Here is a 12,535-nt window from a genome sequence, read left to right as displayed (position 1 = left end):
CCTTTACGAACCTCTTCACATACTATTATATACGAACCAATCTTCTGGAACATCTTTAAACTCTAAACCGCCTAACGCCGTGCTTTCCTCGAATGAATCCTGGAAAAGGTTCGCTTGAAAGCGGATATTCTAGCCTGGACAGGTATCTCCCGTAACAAAAGCGTCGCGCAACATTTCCATGGACGGACATGGTGTTATCGAGCATAGTCGACAATCGTCTTGGAAGCCTCGTAGTCCGCGATACCCTCGTGGAACGACGCGTATATATATGTATCGGTTTCAGAGACAGAGCGCGATTGGAAGCACGGCGCACCCGGCACAACCCCATCCCCGCGATAAGGCTGCGCGATGTCTCTCGCGGAGGGCAAATAAAAGGGGGCGAGCGTAATCGAAAGAGAAGAAAAGGGCAAGGGTAAAAAAAAAAGAAAAAAACGGGAAAAGAGAGCACACGGACAGAGTTATCGCGTTTCGTCTGGGCCACGTCGCGGCGAAGTCGATTTGTAAGGGAAGGGGGGAGGAGAAGGGGAACAAGTGGGAGACAGAGAGAGAGCGAGGGAGATGGAGAGAGGTCGAAGAAGAACCACATAAACTAATCGTAAGAGCAAGAAAGAAGAACGGGTTGGTAAAAGGAAAGGTGGACAAAGTAGAGGATGGAATAAAGAGTAGAGAAAGGGTTTAAGACGAAGACGAAGAGGAAGGAACGAGCAGAAGCTGTCGGCGAAGGTGGAGGAGGTTGCTCTGCACTGGTCGGTGTAGCAGCGTCTCGACGAGGAACAGGACGGCGAACGAAGGTGAAGATACACACACAGCGAGGGTAGGTTGTGTAGGGTGAAGGAGAAGGATCGCCGGAGAAGAAAGGGGAAACGCGGAGGACTCGTAGCAGCGGCCCTGAGATATGATAGCCGGTTATCATACCCTCCCCACTATCTCGTTTTGCTGCTGCCTTCCCTGCCCCCTCTTTACTACGCTGCTTTTGCTCGTACCCGTATCCACCCCACCTTCTCCCCGTACGAATCCCTCCAACCGAACCCAGCACAGCGTCGTCTTTCGCCTCTCTCCGCCGACCCTCGTTCGGCCCCAACAACCTCCTGTCTAGACGGCGCGCACACGCGGCCATAGTCGCACACAGACGTACGCTCGCGCGCGCAACTGCCTCGTGCGACTCTCCTTCCCTTTCTAGCAAACGTGATGTCTCGCTCACTCTCTATGTAATGATCTTTCTCCTCCTCTATAATGGTCTATAGTGGCTGTCTCCGTCCGACTGATGGCGCGTATTAAGCCGCGTCCACACGCACGGACCAGACACGCGCTCTACTCTCTCGCGCGATAAAGCCACCGGTGCTATCGCTGTCGTGGTCGTGGTCGTCAGTGCGTCCATACCAAGCAGATTCCGTTATCTACACGCGTTGCGATATAATGTATACGCGTTTAGATACGAGGAACAAAAGAGAAAGAGAAACTCCCCGTGAGACTAAGTACGATCGTACGATGAGTGCATCGTGTCTGAGGCTCGCGGTTGTTTTGATCGCGACCCTGCCCCGCTGGTAAACAGACGAGAGCCAACGAAAGGGAAAGTTTAGCCGTGCCACGAAAATGTTCAAGCTGTGCTACGCGTTTAGCCGCGCGGAACAATTACGTGGTGCAAAACGAAGAGAAAAGTTTGCCTTAGCTAGGTGTGTGCCGTGCAAGGGTATAAGAGCGTACACAGTGTACACCGTAGGCCTCGAAATTCACAATCGAAAGGGAGAAACCTTGATTCGCTACCAGAAAAGTTGCAGCGGAAAGTTCCGCGGAAGCTCAGAAAGTTAATTACGTAATTGTGTTACGTCTTAGAGGCTCGTACGGATAATGCTTCTCATACAGCTTCCTCCCCTGAGAGCGACCGTTGCGCAGGGTCCTCTGTATCGAAATACTTTCACCACGAAAACCGGAATTTAATATAAGAGACGGGTGTCGTTAAGGGCCACGGGAGCCCTGCTCGCGTCGCCTAATGGAAAAGTTCGGTCTCGGTCGAAATAGTCCGACTCCGGTAGAAATAAAGCTGCACCACAGTCTCTCCTCTGGTGTGTCACGTGTGCTTCTCTCCGGTTGCGCGTTTTACCTTCGTCCCGATGACCGGGCGCATGCACGGTCCGCTGCTCGTCAAAACACGGATCGCAGTCAGTCAAAACGACATTAGAGGCGGCAGACGGTTCGTCGTGGCACGACCTTGGCCGATGTAAGGTCAGGCGTCGAAGTTCCTTAAGGCGCGCCTATACTACCGACAACGACGTCGCGTCGCGAGTGAGAGAGCCCGTATACTCGAACAGTTCTTGCGAGACTGTCTCTTCTTGCCTGTCTCCTGTTTCGCTCTAACCTCGTGCTCATCTCGTCTTACTCTCTTTCCCTCTCACGACAACCATGCGCGGGTGTGAGAATTCGTCTGTGAGATTTTGGCATCTTGGTGTTAGACGTAGGCACGTTGGTGGGGGTTAGCAGCGTCTGGTGGTGCCGCGGAAAGAAGTTATGTGTGCGTGACCGTCTGTGCAACGCGCATCGTGCCAGTTGCCTCCGTGTATAGGCTTATTCGTGATCGAGAACAAAGTGGAGGAGTTTTCCTCCAGGAAGAGATCCTTTTTGATGATCGAGGTCGATCGAGGAAATTATACGGTAGTATTCGATAATGGTATCTACTTTAAAGTCGACAAAAGGCCCGATGGAAATGACGAACCGGGTCGAAGATCGAACGCGCATGTGCGTGGAGAGTGAAGCGCGATCGGTAGTCGGTTGACGGGGCTTAATTGGCAGCGGCGATTATCCGATTTCGAGACGTGACTCGGTCGAACGATTCGACGAGCAGCCAGCTTCTTTTGTCACTGCCATTTCTGGCGTGCTTAATTGAAGACTATTCTCTAACCGACGTATATACGGTACCCGCTGCCTATATCGCATCGACCAAGTGTTATCGATCGCGCTGAGCGACGGTGGTCGATGCCGGTGCGGTTGAAGTATCAACCTGTTATAATTTCAAGGGTAATTTCACCCTCTACAGGGTAGAGTAGCACACTCGAATTAATGGAACCGGCTGGAGCACCGTCGACGAGAATAATTCGCGCGAGTGAATGTGCGTAACTGCACGCACGCGTGCGTGCGCGCTCGACGCTTGCTCGATCGTTCGTTCCGCCCTCCCCTCTAGCCGGATACGCGTAGTCCTCCTTCCTCCTTTTTGGAGATTTCGACACTTGAAATTCCGGGATTTTATCTTCCGCACTACCGGCGAAAGGTACATTACCTTTCGCGTGCTGTGATCGTGAGCGCGTTTCACCGTTGATGAAAATTTGATGACTTTCCGGAATCCCTCGTCGAGAAATCGTTCAAGGACAGCGCTAGTGGGTGGAAGCAATGGACGATAAAGGAATAAATATTGCCCGATATTCTTCGTCTCTCACCGATCTCCGATAATTCGATACTCAAGATACGTATATCTCTCTCGTGATTTACCTGCCCTGAAGTCTCTGGTAATTAAGTTGCAGCGATCACGCGCGATTAATCGAACGGTTTCAGGCTACGAAACCGCGCGGCAGTGTCACCGTATCGAGTCCTTCTCGCCAGCTTCCCTTCTACCAGGATAACAGCGCGCCATCCTGTCGCTGGGATATCACCGTCGACACCAGCACGCGGATGATTTTTGCGTTACGCTACGACGCGACGCGACGCGACATATGTACTGGCTTAACCGGCTGCTGGCCCGGGCCACGCGTGTGTTTGCTCGTCTATGTTCGTGTCTCACATGCAGTTCGCTACGTCGATGCCGTACTGACACTATTGCACGCAGGACACCCGCTGCAAGGGTACGCGGAGACACGTTGCTGACTCTCTGTGTGCGCGCACCGACGCGGCGCGGCGTCTGCCAGTGTATCAGACAGAGAAAGGAACAGCGATAGATCGGGAGTCGGGAGTCTTTCTGCAAGCCGTGGTTAGGACGTTGGAGAGGCAAGAGGAAAAGGTAAATGCGACCGCTGCGCCGACTATGAGTAGTGGGGGACTGGTGGAAAGGGTCTGCGCGGCAGTGGATGGGAGAAACGCTCGGCGTCGACGGTGCTGCGGCCTGACAGCCACCGGACGAATTCAGTCTGCCGCTGGACTTGGAACGTGTCGGATGTATTGGAAGACTTCGTTCAGGGTTTTCCATTGCGGAGCTGGTTCCGCTTTCTAGTTTGTCGCGAGGTACGGTGTGCAAAGAAGAGACTCGACCGCTAGGACGAACCGTCCTTTAGCGGCACGACGAGTACAGGAAAACGAGATCCTCCGGCAGTGCATGAATTTTCTTTTCTATTAATCCACATCTGCAGACACATATACGAAATAAGAACGAAAACACACACTGTGGTTCTTGTTGTAATTCAGAACGTAGCATCAGAGGTCGTGTCATCGAAATCATCGACTTTGGCAAGACCGCCACTGACATTTCTAGGTGGGCCACGGAGCAGCCACAAGCGGGAAGTTGGCCAACAGAGTGCGTCTTTTTTTACTAACGTTCGTCTCATCTGTCTATCTGTGTGTTTCGTGAACGAGTGGTCGCCTGGGCTAGAAAAACGGCGACAAGCCGACTGGCAGTCGCGCATCGACGATCGAGAAGAAAGAAGTTTGTTATTAGACGTAGACGATGAACGCGAGTCGTTCGTGCAGATACGAGAAGATTGTTTCGAAAGAATCGTGGTAGAAAAGCGAGTGACAGAGAGAAACGCACGAGTAAGAAACGAGTCTGGCGTTCGAAAGTCAAGGTCGTACCTGTCAAAAGACGACGCGTGTACCGGTGCATTATTTAATGTCTCGGCTTGTGAGTGACACAAGAGGATTCCTTTTCACCCGGTCTTCGGCCGCGAACGACGGTGCCTCCTTCGCAGAAGCCTCCAGGAATTCTTTGCTTTTTTCTTCGCGTGACCATCCGCGCCAACTTGTATATACATTCGCGCACACACAAATAGGGAATACACAGATACACAGAGGCAATACGAACGGGTCGAGACGTAGTTCGAAGGAGTGTTCTGTAAATATCGGTGGGACGTGAAAGAAAAGAAAAAAAGGAACGCCATGCTATCGAAGAACGATACTCGTTAAACAACCGTATAGTCTGTGGTCAAGTGGCATATATATTTACGAGGAAACGCAACGGATCGAATTAAGCTGAAATCAGGTCGTTTCCTCTTAACATAATCGGAGATCGATTGTCCACGTAAAGACGTCGTTGAGACACGCTGAATAGCTCTTGTCTGTCACCTATCATGACACTTTAACGTTCGCGCGTGCGTTCTTCAATTTCTTTCCTGTCCGTTGCTTCGAGAAATTTGGAAGACACGAAAAATTATATAATTGTATATATATTTAAGAAGAATTTTCTAACGAACTTTTGTTGAACGTGAGAACAAAAGAAGAGTAAAAAAAGTGAGCAATGACGAGAAATTCGAGGAAAGAGCAGGTTTGACGGAATAGCAACGGGCCGCGAGAGTCGAGAGTGTTTATATGCCAGCTTGACAGCTGACGGCCAGTGGTTTCCAGCACGTCGACAACCTGGCGGCACGGTTCAAATGAAGCTGAGGCGTCGCTGCATGCAGACGCTCGGCGTCTCTGTGAAACAGTTGAGGAGAAAGCTGCTTGAGCTGGGCGCACGAATCCTTCACGTTCAGGGTTCGAAACCACGCGACATGGCCCTTGTGGTATGTTAATCAAATGAAATCAATTTTACATTTATTTTTCTCTGGCTCTCTTGTACGATTAAATTCATAGCGTTAGTGACATTTTACAAGTTACAAGTTACAAGAATTACTAACGCTAGTGTATTCTCTTATATAACGGCGGTAAGGTTGGTAATAAAACTAACTAGTTACTAAATGTAATTTAAGTCAGGTGTCCTGTTCGATACGAAATAATAAAATAATAAAGATGAACTTTTAATTTGACGATTCGCTAGTATTACTAATTTAATATTGGTTAAGTATTGTGAAAGAACGTAAAGAAGAAAAGAATGTGGATTAGAAGGATACTATTATGAATATTTTGCGTATGTGACGTAATTGAGAATTTATAGGATGTATTAAGGGAATTGTTTAAAAATATAGTTATATACCGCGATGACGCTGCAATTTACAGGGAATTACCTCGATCGATAAAATGTCATCTATTGTAGGTGATTGAGTTTCTCTTTAGTAATGATATTTTCATATCGAAGTTACAGATAAGAGAGACATTTATGTAACAAATGTTTAACAAACGTATCTGTAGAAAATTTGACTTGTTAATTATCGGGCTATATACCGTTTTAGATTATGTATATTTCAAGAATTCAATATTTATAATATATCACGCGATTCAAATTATCGCAAAGAACAGAATTCGAAGATGCCATCATGAAATACTTAATTTTACCAATTATCCGTTATTTTATCAAAATTTAGGCCTCAACCGCTGACATTTCATTAACATTTGGACTATCCAACTTAAATTTTAATTTATACGTGTCATTTACTATGCCATTCGTAGCCTTTATCATTTAAAATACCGGATATAAACTAAAATTAACATTCTAAAATTAACAAAGTCCAAGCTATTATCAGTCAATGATAATACCATTTGAAAATTGTTCCTAATGGAACTTCATTTTTATTAATAACAATTATATATTTAATTTATACTTACCTAATAAACCAAGTTTTATTACTATTAAACTAATAGAATATTTTACTACATGTACTTATGTATATACAAGTACGCTATATACAGTTCAAAATGTACATTTAAAATTTAAATCGATATACGTATATGCAATATGTATATGTGAATTAATTTCCCTTCTTTTACAATGCAAATTCGTATCAACTCGTCGATATTACATAAGTCTAACATTGATCTTCGCGAAAGTTTGTCAGCATCGCGTGAGGTATATAGTCAGAGAGTCGATAATTTAGCTAATTAGACGCATGTTAAGCGCGACGTGAACGGATGCCCGGCGTAAAACAGAGCAAATCTGATATCAGGAGACTAGACGTTTATTTTTAATCGCTTTAATCGCGCAGCCCACGTGTTACTTTGCGCCTCTCTTCTTGTCTCTGCTTCTGTTTCACGCTTATCTACAGCTTCCGTCTACCGTCCACGGAACCGGCTTGTTTCAACCCGCGGTAATAATATTTCGATAAGCTGGTCTCGCGTAGAATTGACCTATTAATATTCTCAGGAAATACGTTTGACGTCTGACGATCGTTGATTCACGATTTATCAATGTTTAATCACGTTTAGTCGAGTCGACCACTTTTCGAAATGGTGACTAATGTCTCATCATGATTTTCATCATGATTTTCATCGATGATGAATCGGTCGTATTATTGGTTAAGGCGTTATCGTTTATTCAGTACTATTTACAATTTTGCAAAGAATTTCTTTTTCTTGAAAATTGCATTACAGACAGCTTTTTATCGTAAGCTATGTATCCGTTTTTTTATTCACTGTCGTCTATTGACAAATATGTATCGTAGAATTCAGCGAAGAATCGAAGACAGAAATTGAAAATCTTATTGTTATTGTGGGTCGATAATACTTGACGAAGCTATGATACGATTAATCGCAATGGTATAATATTCTACTATTCTAAAGATTGTGCTAATTTTCTCCAAATTAATCTTTTGCAGACATAACGTGCTAAAATTTCAGGCAGCTTTGTCGAAGGTAGATACATATAACTTTTAATTAGAAAACAGTTCATTAAAAAGTAGAATACTCTGCATAATGTATGACGTAAAAGGATTAAAAAATATCGAAAATTTGGTGCTATATCTAAGACTCTCCCACATCTAGTAGGTAGTTTCGCACATCCAAAAGATGAAAAGATCATATAAAAGAAGAAAAACACGGCAACGAGTGCACGGGTATCTCATAATTCATCCTGGTGTTATTTCGTTGCCGTCAGAATCGCGTTGGAAGGTTGTCCGAATGATTGGGCAAATCGCGGCCCCATCGTTTGCATAATCAAGCATTCCGCCACCCTCGCCCTCGACAGATGGGAGAGCGCGAAAGTCGACGGATACTCACTCTGGTACACCGGGCTCTTTAGAAGAAAAATAGGAAAAACGAGCGTGTGCCGACGCGTACGCGACCAGTCGTGTGGCGAATCGAGAGGGAGCGATCGATAGGAGCGAGAACGAGAAAGAGAGAGGAGGGAAGAGAGGGAGAGGCCGTTACACCGTCTGCTTCGTGTTTCTTCCGTCTGGCCCAGAATGCGAGCCGGGCTTTCACTGCAGTTTTCTCGTCTGGGTCGACGATCGGTCTCCTTCGCTCCCATTACGATTCTCCTTTCTCTCTTTATCCATTCGTCTGTCTGTTCGTTTATTCCGTCTCGCACGTAGTTCGTTGCCTCTTCTCCCTCGCACAGATCATCTCTCTCTCGCCCTTTTCTCTCGGTCGATGTCGATACCTTCCCGTAGCACTTTTAAATGTCATCAGTCCGATCGTGAGGTCGACCTCGACGTCTGCTTATACAGGGTGAGCTTAAAATGCATGACCTCCGCCGACTGTGGTCCATTGATCGTGAGAAAGGTAAAAACGAAGTAAAAATAGGTATCTTTGAAGTTCGAAGCGAGTCTTTGAAGGTAATTAGTTTATGGAAAAATTGGTTTGACAGAAGTTTTCATTAATTTGTATTTGGTGTGGCGAGCAGTTCGTTATATAGAGAGCAGGAAGTGTAGTAAGATCCATAGGATTTTGTAGAATATTAAGAAATGTGTAGGTAAGAAAATGAGAATAAAATAATATCGTGGATTATATTTATACGTATGTAACGGTTAATAAAATAAAATTCTTTAAATTTTGGCTATTTTCAGGGATTTTCAATAAAATACTCTTAAAATAAAAAAAATAATTGTATGTGTATTTTTATTTAAAAATTTATTTCTCTACTTATCCTGATACACAAATGTTAAGTGAAGCTTAATGCTTGTTCTAAGTGTGGCAAATGGACATTGAACTAACTTTCCATACATCGCATGTGCCATATCTATATTCATATTTGCTTGCTACTACGTTATTGTATTTTATAATTATGACTGTGTTATGAATACAACTATCGTAGAGATTTGTTTCGCTTATTAAATATTATGTACGTATGTATATAGTGTAGGTTCTTGTGTGATTAGATTATTGCAATTATTACTTGTTATATGTATATAATTTTTAAATCAAACTAAGAAATTCCATCCATCCTCATTCTTTTAAGAATATCGATCAAATTCTGATTACACAGAGTTCAACGACCATCCTCTTTCTCTCAAACATAGTCGAATTTTAGGATTCATTATTTTTGGAGAATTTCATACATAGAGAGTCCTAATGTCGCTTCTCATAGAATCATTCATACATTGCTGATTCATTTTCGATGAAAGAGATTGAATGAGATATTTGGAAAATGAATAATTATAGAAGAGGATTAGGTCGCGGTCGTCTAAATAGTTCAAGTGTTTAATAGCCTAATAGTTTCTCTAATTTAAACTGTTAATGGAAGAGAGATGCAACGTGATTTAACATTTCGTTCTTCCCCTTCTTATGAGAGAAAACAGGAATGTTCTATTCCATTACAATTCAAACATAGCCCCTTCTCTATCCCAGACTAGCGTTCCAGGTATTCTGCCTTCGATCTTCGATACTTTCAGATATCTTTGTATAAGTTTCCCATGGGAAATATTCTGTACACTGCATCCAGTTTTACGAAGAAATTTTAATTAGAAATAACAAAGAAAGGATTGAGATTAGAGAAAAATGAAAGATTAATCAATGTATACATGTACATTACTAGCAATATTATCAATATCTCATAAGACATATTATTGTTAACTCTAAAATGAATCTATTTGTAGATATATTTTTACATCTAACAGAGATTTTATTTCTTGCAAATAATCTTTAATATAAAAAATAATTTTGTTATTACGATACGAGTAAACTCTAAAAAAAGTCGTGCTTTTTTTACCGTTGTTTACATTAGCAAAGTATTGAATACAATTCTTATTTTTAGGTTGCAGAATTAAACGCGGAAACGGTTATTTTTATTCTTCGGTACACAATCGAAAAAATTCTCTTTAACCTTTAACTTGTGTGTCAGTACAGTATAAAACGTCTGAATCATATACATAAATTGAGGGCAGAATTTCTGTGTTCATCCTCCGTAATTAGCATTTAGGTTTACGACTGTCGACTGAAAGGCTTTTTTACGATTCCATGACAAATCGTAAACAGCAGGCTTTCTCACACGCGTGTGTTGTTCAACCATACTCTTGGGAACGTTCGAGACAAAAATGGGAACAACGAACCGCGTCATAGTTCATTTACCAAATTAATACAAGAACACGTGCCTTTCGCTCGTCAGTGCTTCAATAAAACTCCTTGTACTCTCATACTTTTGATATACGAGTACTATGTTAAAGTAACATTGTTCGTTTTCTTCTCATTATATTCGCATTATATCCATTTGGAACATAAAAGTCGTCTGTTCGAACTTTCGAATAACAACGTCTCGTTCAGTCATTTCACATGGTATTTCCCACAGTGCATCTTACCTAGCTCACCCATAGTTCACCCAGAAGACCGAACCACACCCTTCACCTTTCGACATTCAGTCAAACTGTACATACGTCTCTCGTGCTTCTTCTCTTCTCTTGAAGTATACAGATATCTACTTATTTGAACAAGTACACGTATTGCTTCGCACAGATTGCAGAAGTAATTAAATAATCAATTATCTATTACGTTAATACGTATACCTGAATCAATATTCAAAGCGATTATATTATATGGCGAAAATTGACTATAAGATTAACAATCAAGCCGGCAAATCAATTTTCTATTAACAAGTTAATTTTGTCGAATATTTTCCCTGAATATAATTTTGTGAATAACGTAGAATGTTTAACACTTGTTACGCGTATGCTGAAGATGGCCTGTAAGTGTAAATACACCGTACATTAATGTTTTATTAAACGTCATACGTTTCCAATAAATATTTTGTCATTTGTATATACATGTTCAGGCTGCTTTCAGAAATCAATATAATTTCGACGATCGTATCACATTGCAGTGCGGATGAAATTTCCAAATATTATGTAACGTAGAAATGTTCAGTGACAAACGTTCAAATATTTTTATGATCCAGTTTATTCCCACTCATAAATACGGCTGCATTTGCACGTAGCGATTTATATCGCGGTTTTAACGGTTCATATCTAATCTGGCTCATTAGTATCGAATGCACGGCCGGTTCGTTAAAACACACGACAGCATACGTCCCTCGCGTACGCGTGCCCCTAACCACCAAGCGGACTGTTTTTCCGCGACGAAATTAAGGTCAGCCTGCTTATTTTCCGCTCTTCTTTTTTCTTTTCTCATCCTCCCTCTCTTTCTTTTTATCTGGCCCGTGGGAAACGCGTTCCAGGCTCCAGCTCTCAGCAACCACACTATCTCGTCGTCCAACTCGCGCGTCGATCGACCGTGTCGACGCACGCTTTTCACGTTCCACTTGCCTCGATTCGGAAGACCGAAGCGCGATTTTTTTTTTACCGGTCTTCTCCCCCGTTTCGTTGCCATTTTTACGACTCTATCGCGATTTATCGTATCACCATGTATTTTGTGTTTTTTACACGTAATACACGAGAGATCGCGTGAGGATTTGCGGACGCTTTGGTCGCGTTGTTTTACAGACAGGAAGAGGGAGGGAAAGAGAGAGAGAGAGAGAGAGAGAGAGCATGACGAAAATGGAAACGTCGGATCTAGAGTTTGCAACGCGTAATCCTACTGTATTCGGTTAGGTTCTTCTATGATCGATGTCGCGTGCACGGATTCAAGGTTGTTGCGGCTTGTTGCTGTTGCTGAGTACAGTGGGGGACTGGTGGTGCTTATGGAACATTTCTGCCGGATTTTTTACTATTATTAAAAATTTAAATTATTAGAAAATTTCTAAAAAATACAATCCTATGTAATCAATTATACGACCAATGTATTATCAGTTATTCTCATAGTCCATAGTAATAGAATTATTCAATTTTTTTATTTGAAAAATCTCTCCCCTATATATATTTATAATACCATTTTTTATTATTTGCTTTAGTAACGAAATCTCCATTTCTAATAATTAAAATTACTCCAGATTCGATATTAAGGAAGTATATAAAAAATTTTAAATAAAACAACTCATACGTCGTGAAGAACTTCAACCTGTTCCTGTTCCTGTTCCTTGTCGCGATTCGTGATTGCACGACAATCTTCCACGACCATGCAATACCTCGGTTATATCAGCAAGGGGAGGAAAAGTAACGCGCGATTACACGCGTGCGTATGCGAACCGTTGTCAAAGGGTTGCGTGTCAACGATGTGTTCGTGCCAGTGTCGACATAACACGACGATAACACTGGGTCGACAACCACGTTCCACAAAATGATAGCCTTGAGAGGCCAGGCTAACGAACAAACTGAATTAACGAGCGCCAGCATTTTTTAATGTAATCAGTAGACCGTGAATTTTT

At 42.9% G+C, this 12,535-nt stretch overlaps 1 protein-coding gene and 1 long non-coding RNA gene across 2 annotated transcripts in view; one reads left to right on the top strand and one right to left on the bottom strand.

Moving 5' to 3' along the window:
• The window catches only part of LOC126866317 (uncharacterized), a 42,747-nt gene extending 37,179 nt beyond the window's left edge, over positions 1–5,568 (bottom strand). The window contains exon 1 of the long non-coding RNA XR_007689853.1: positions 3,481–5,568. This is a non-coding gene — a long non-coding RNA (uncharacterized LOC126866317). The remainder of the gene's footprint in view (positions 1–3,480) is intronic.
• Positions 1–12,535, top strand: part of LOC126866821 (uncharacterized) — a 188,892-nt gene that overhangs the window by 129,747 nt on the left and 46,610 nt on the right. The gene's annotated exons all lie outside the window — the stretch shown is intronic.

Source organism: Bombus huntii, chromosome 6 (assembly GCF_024542735.1).
Source record: "Bombus huntii isolate Logan2020A chromosome 6, iyBomHunt1.1, whole genome shotgun sequence".
Classification (NCBI taxonomy): Eukaryota; Metazoa; Arthropoda; class Insecta; order Hymenoptera; family Apidae; genus Bombus; species Bombus huntii.
The sequence above is the reverse complement of the archived record's forward strand: the minus strand, read 5'-3'. Positions and strand labels throughout refer to the sequence as shown.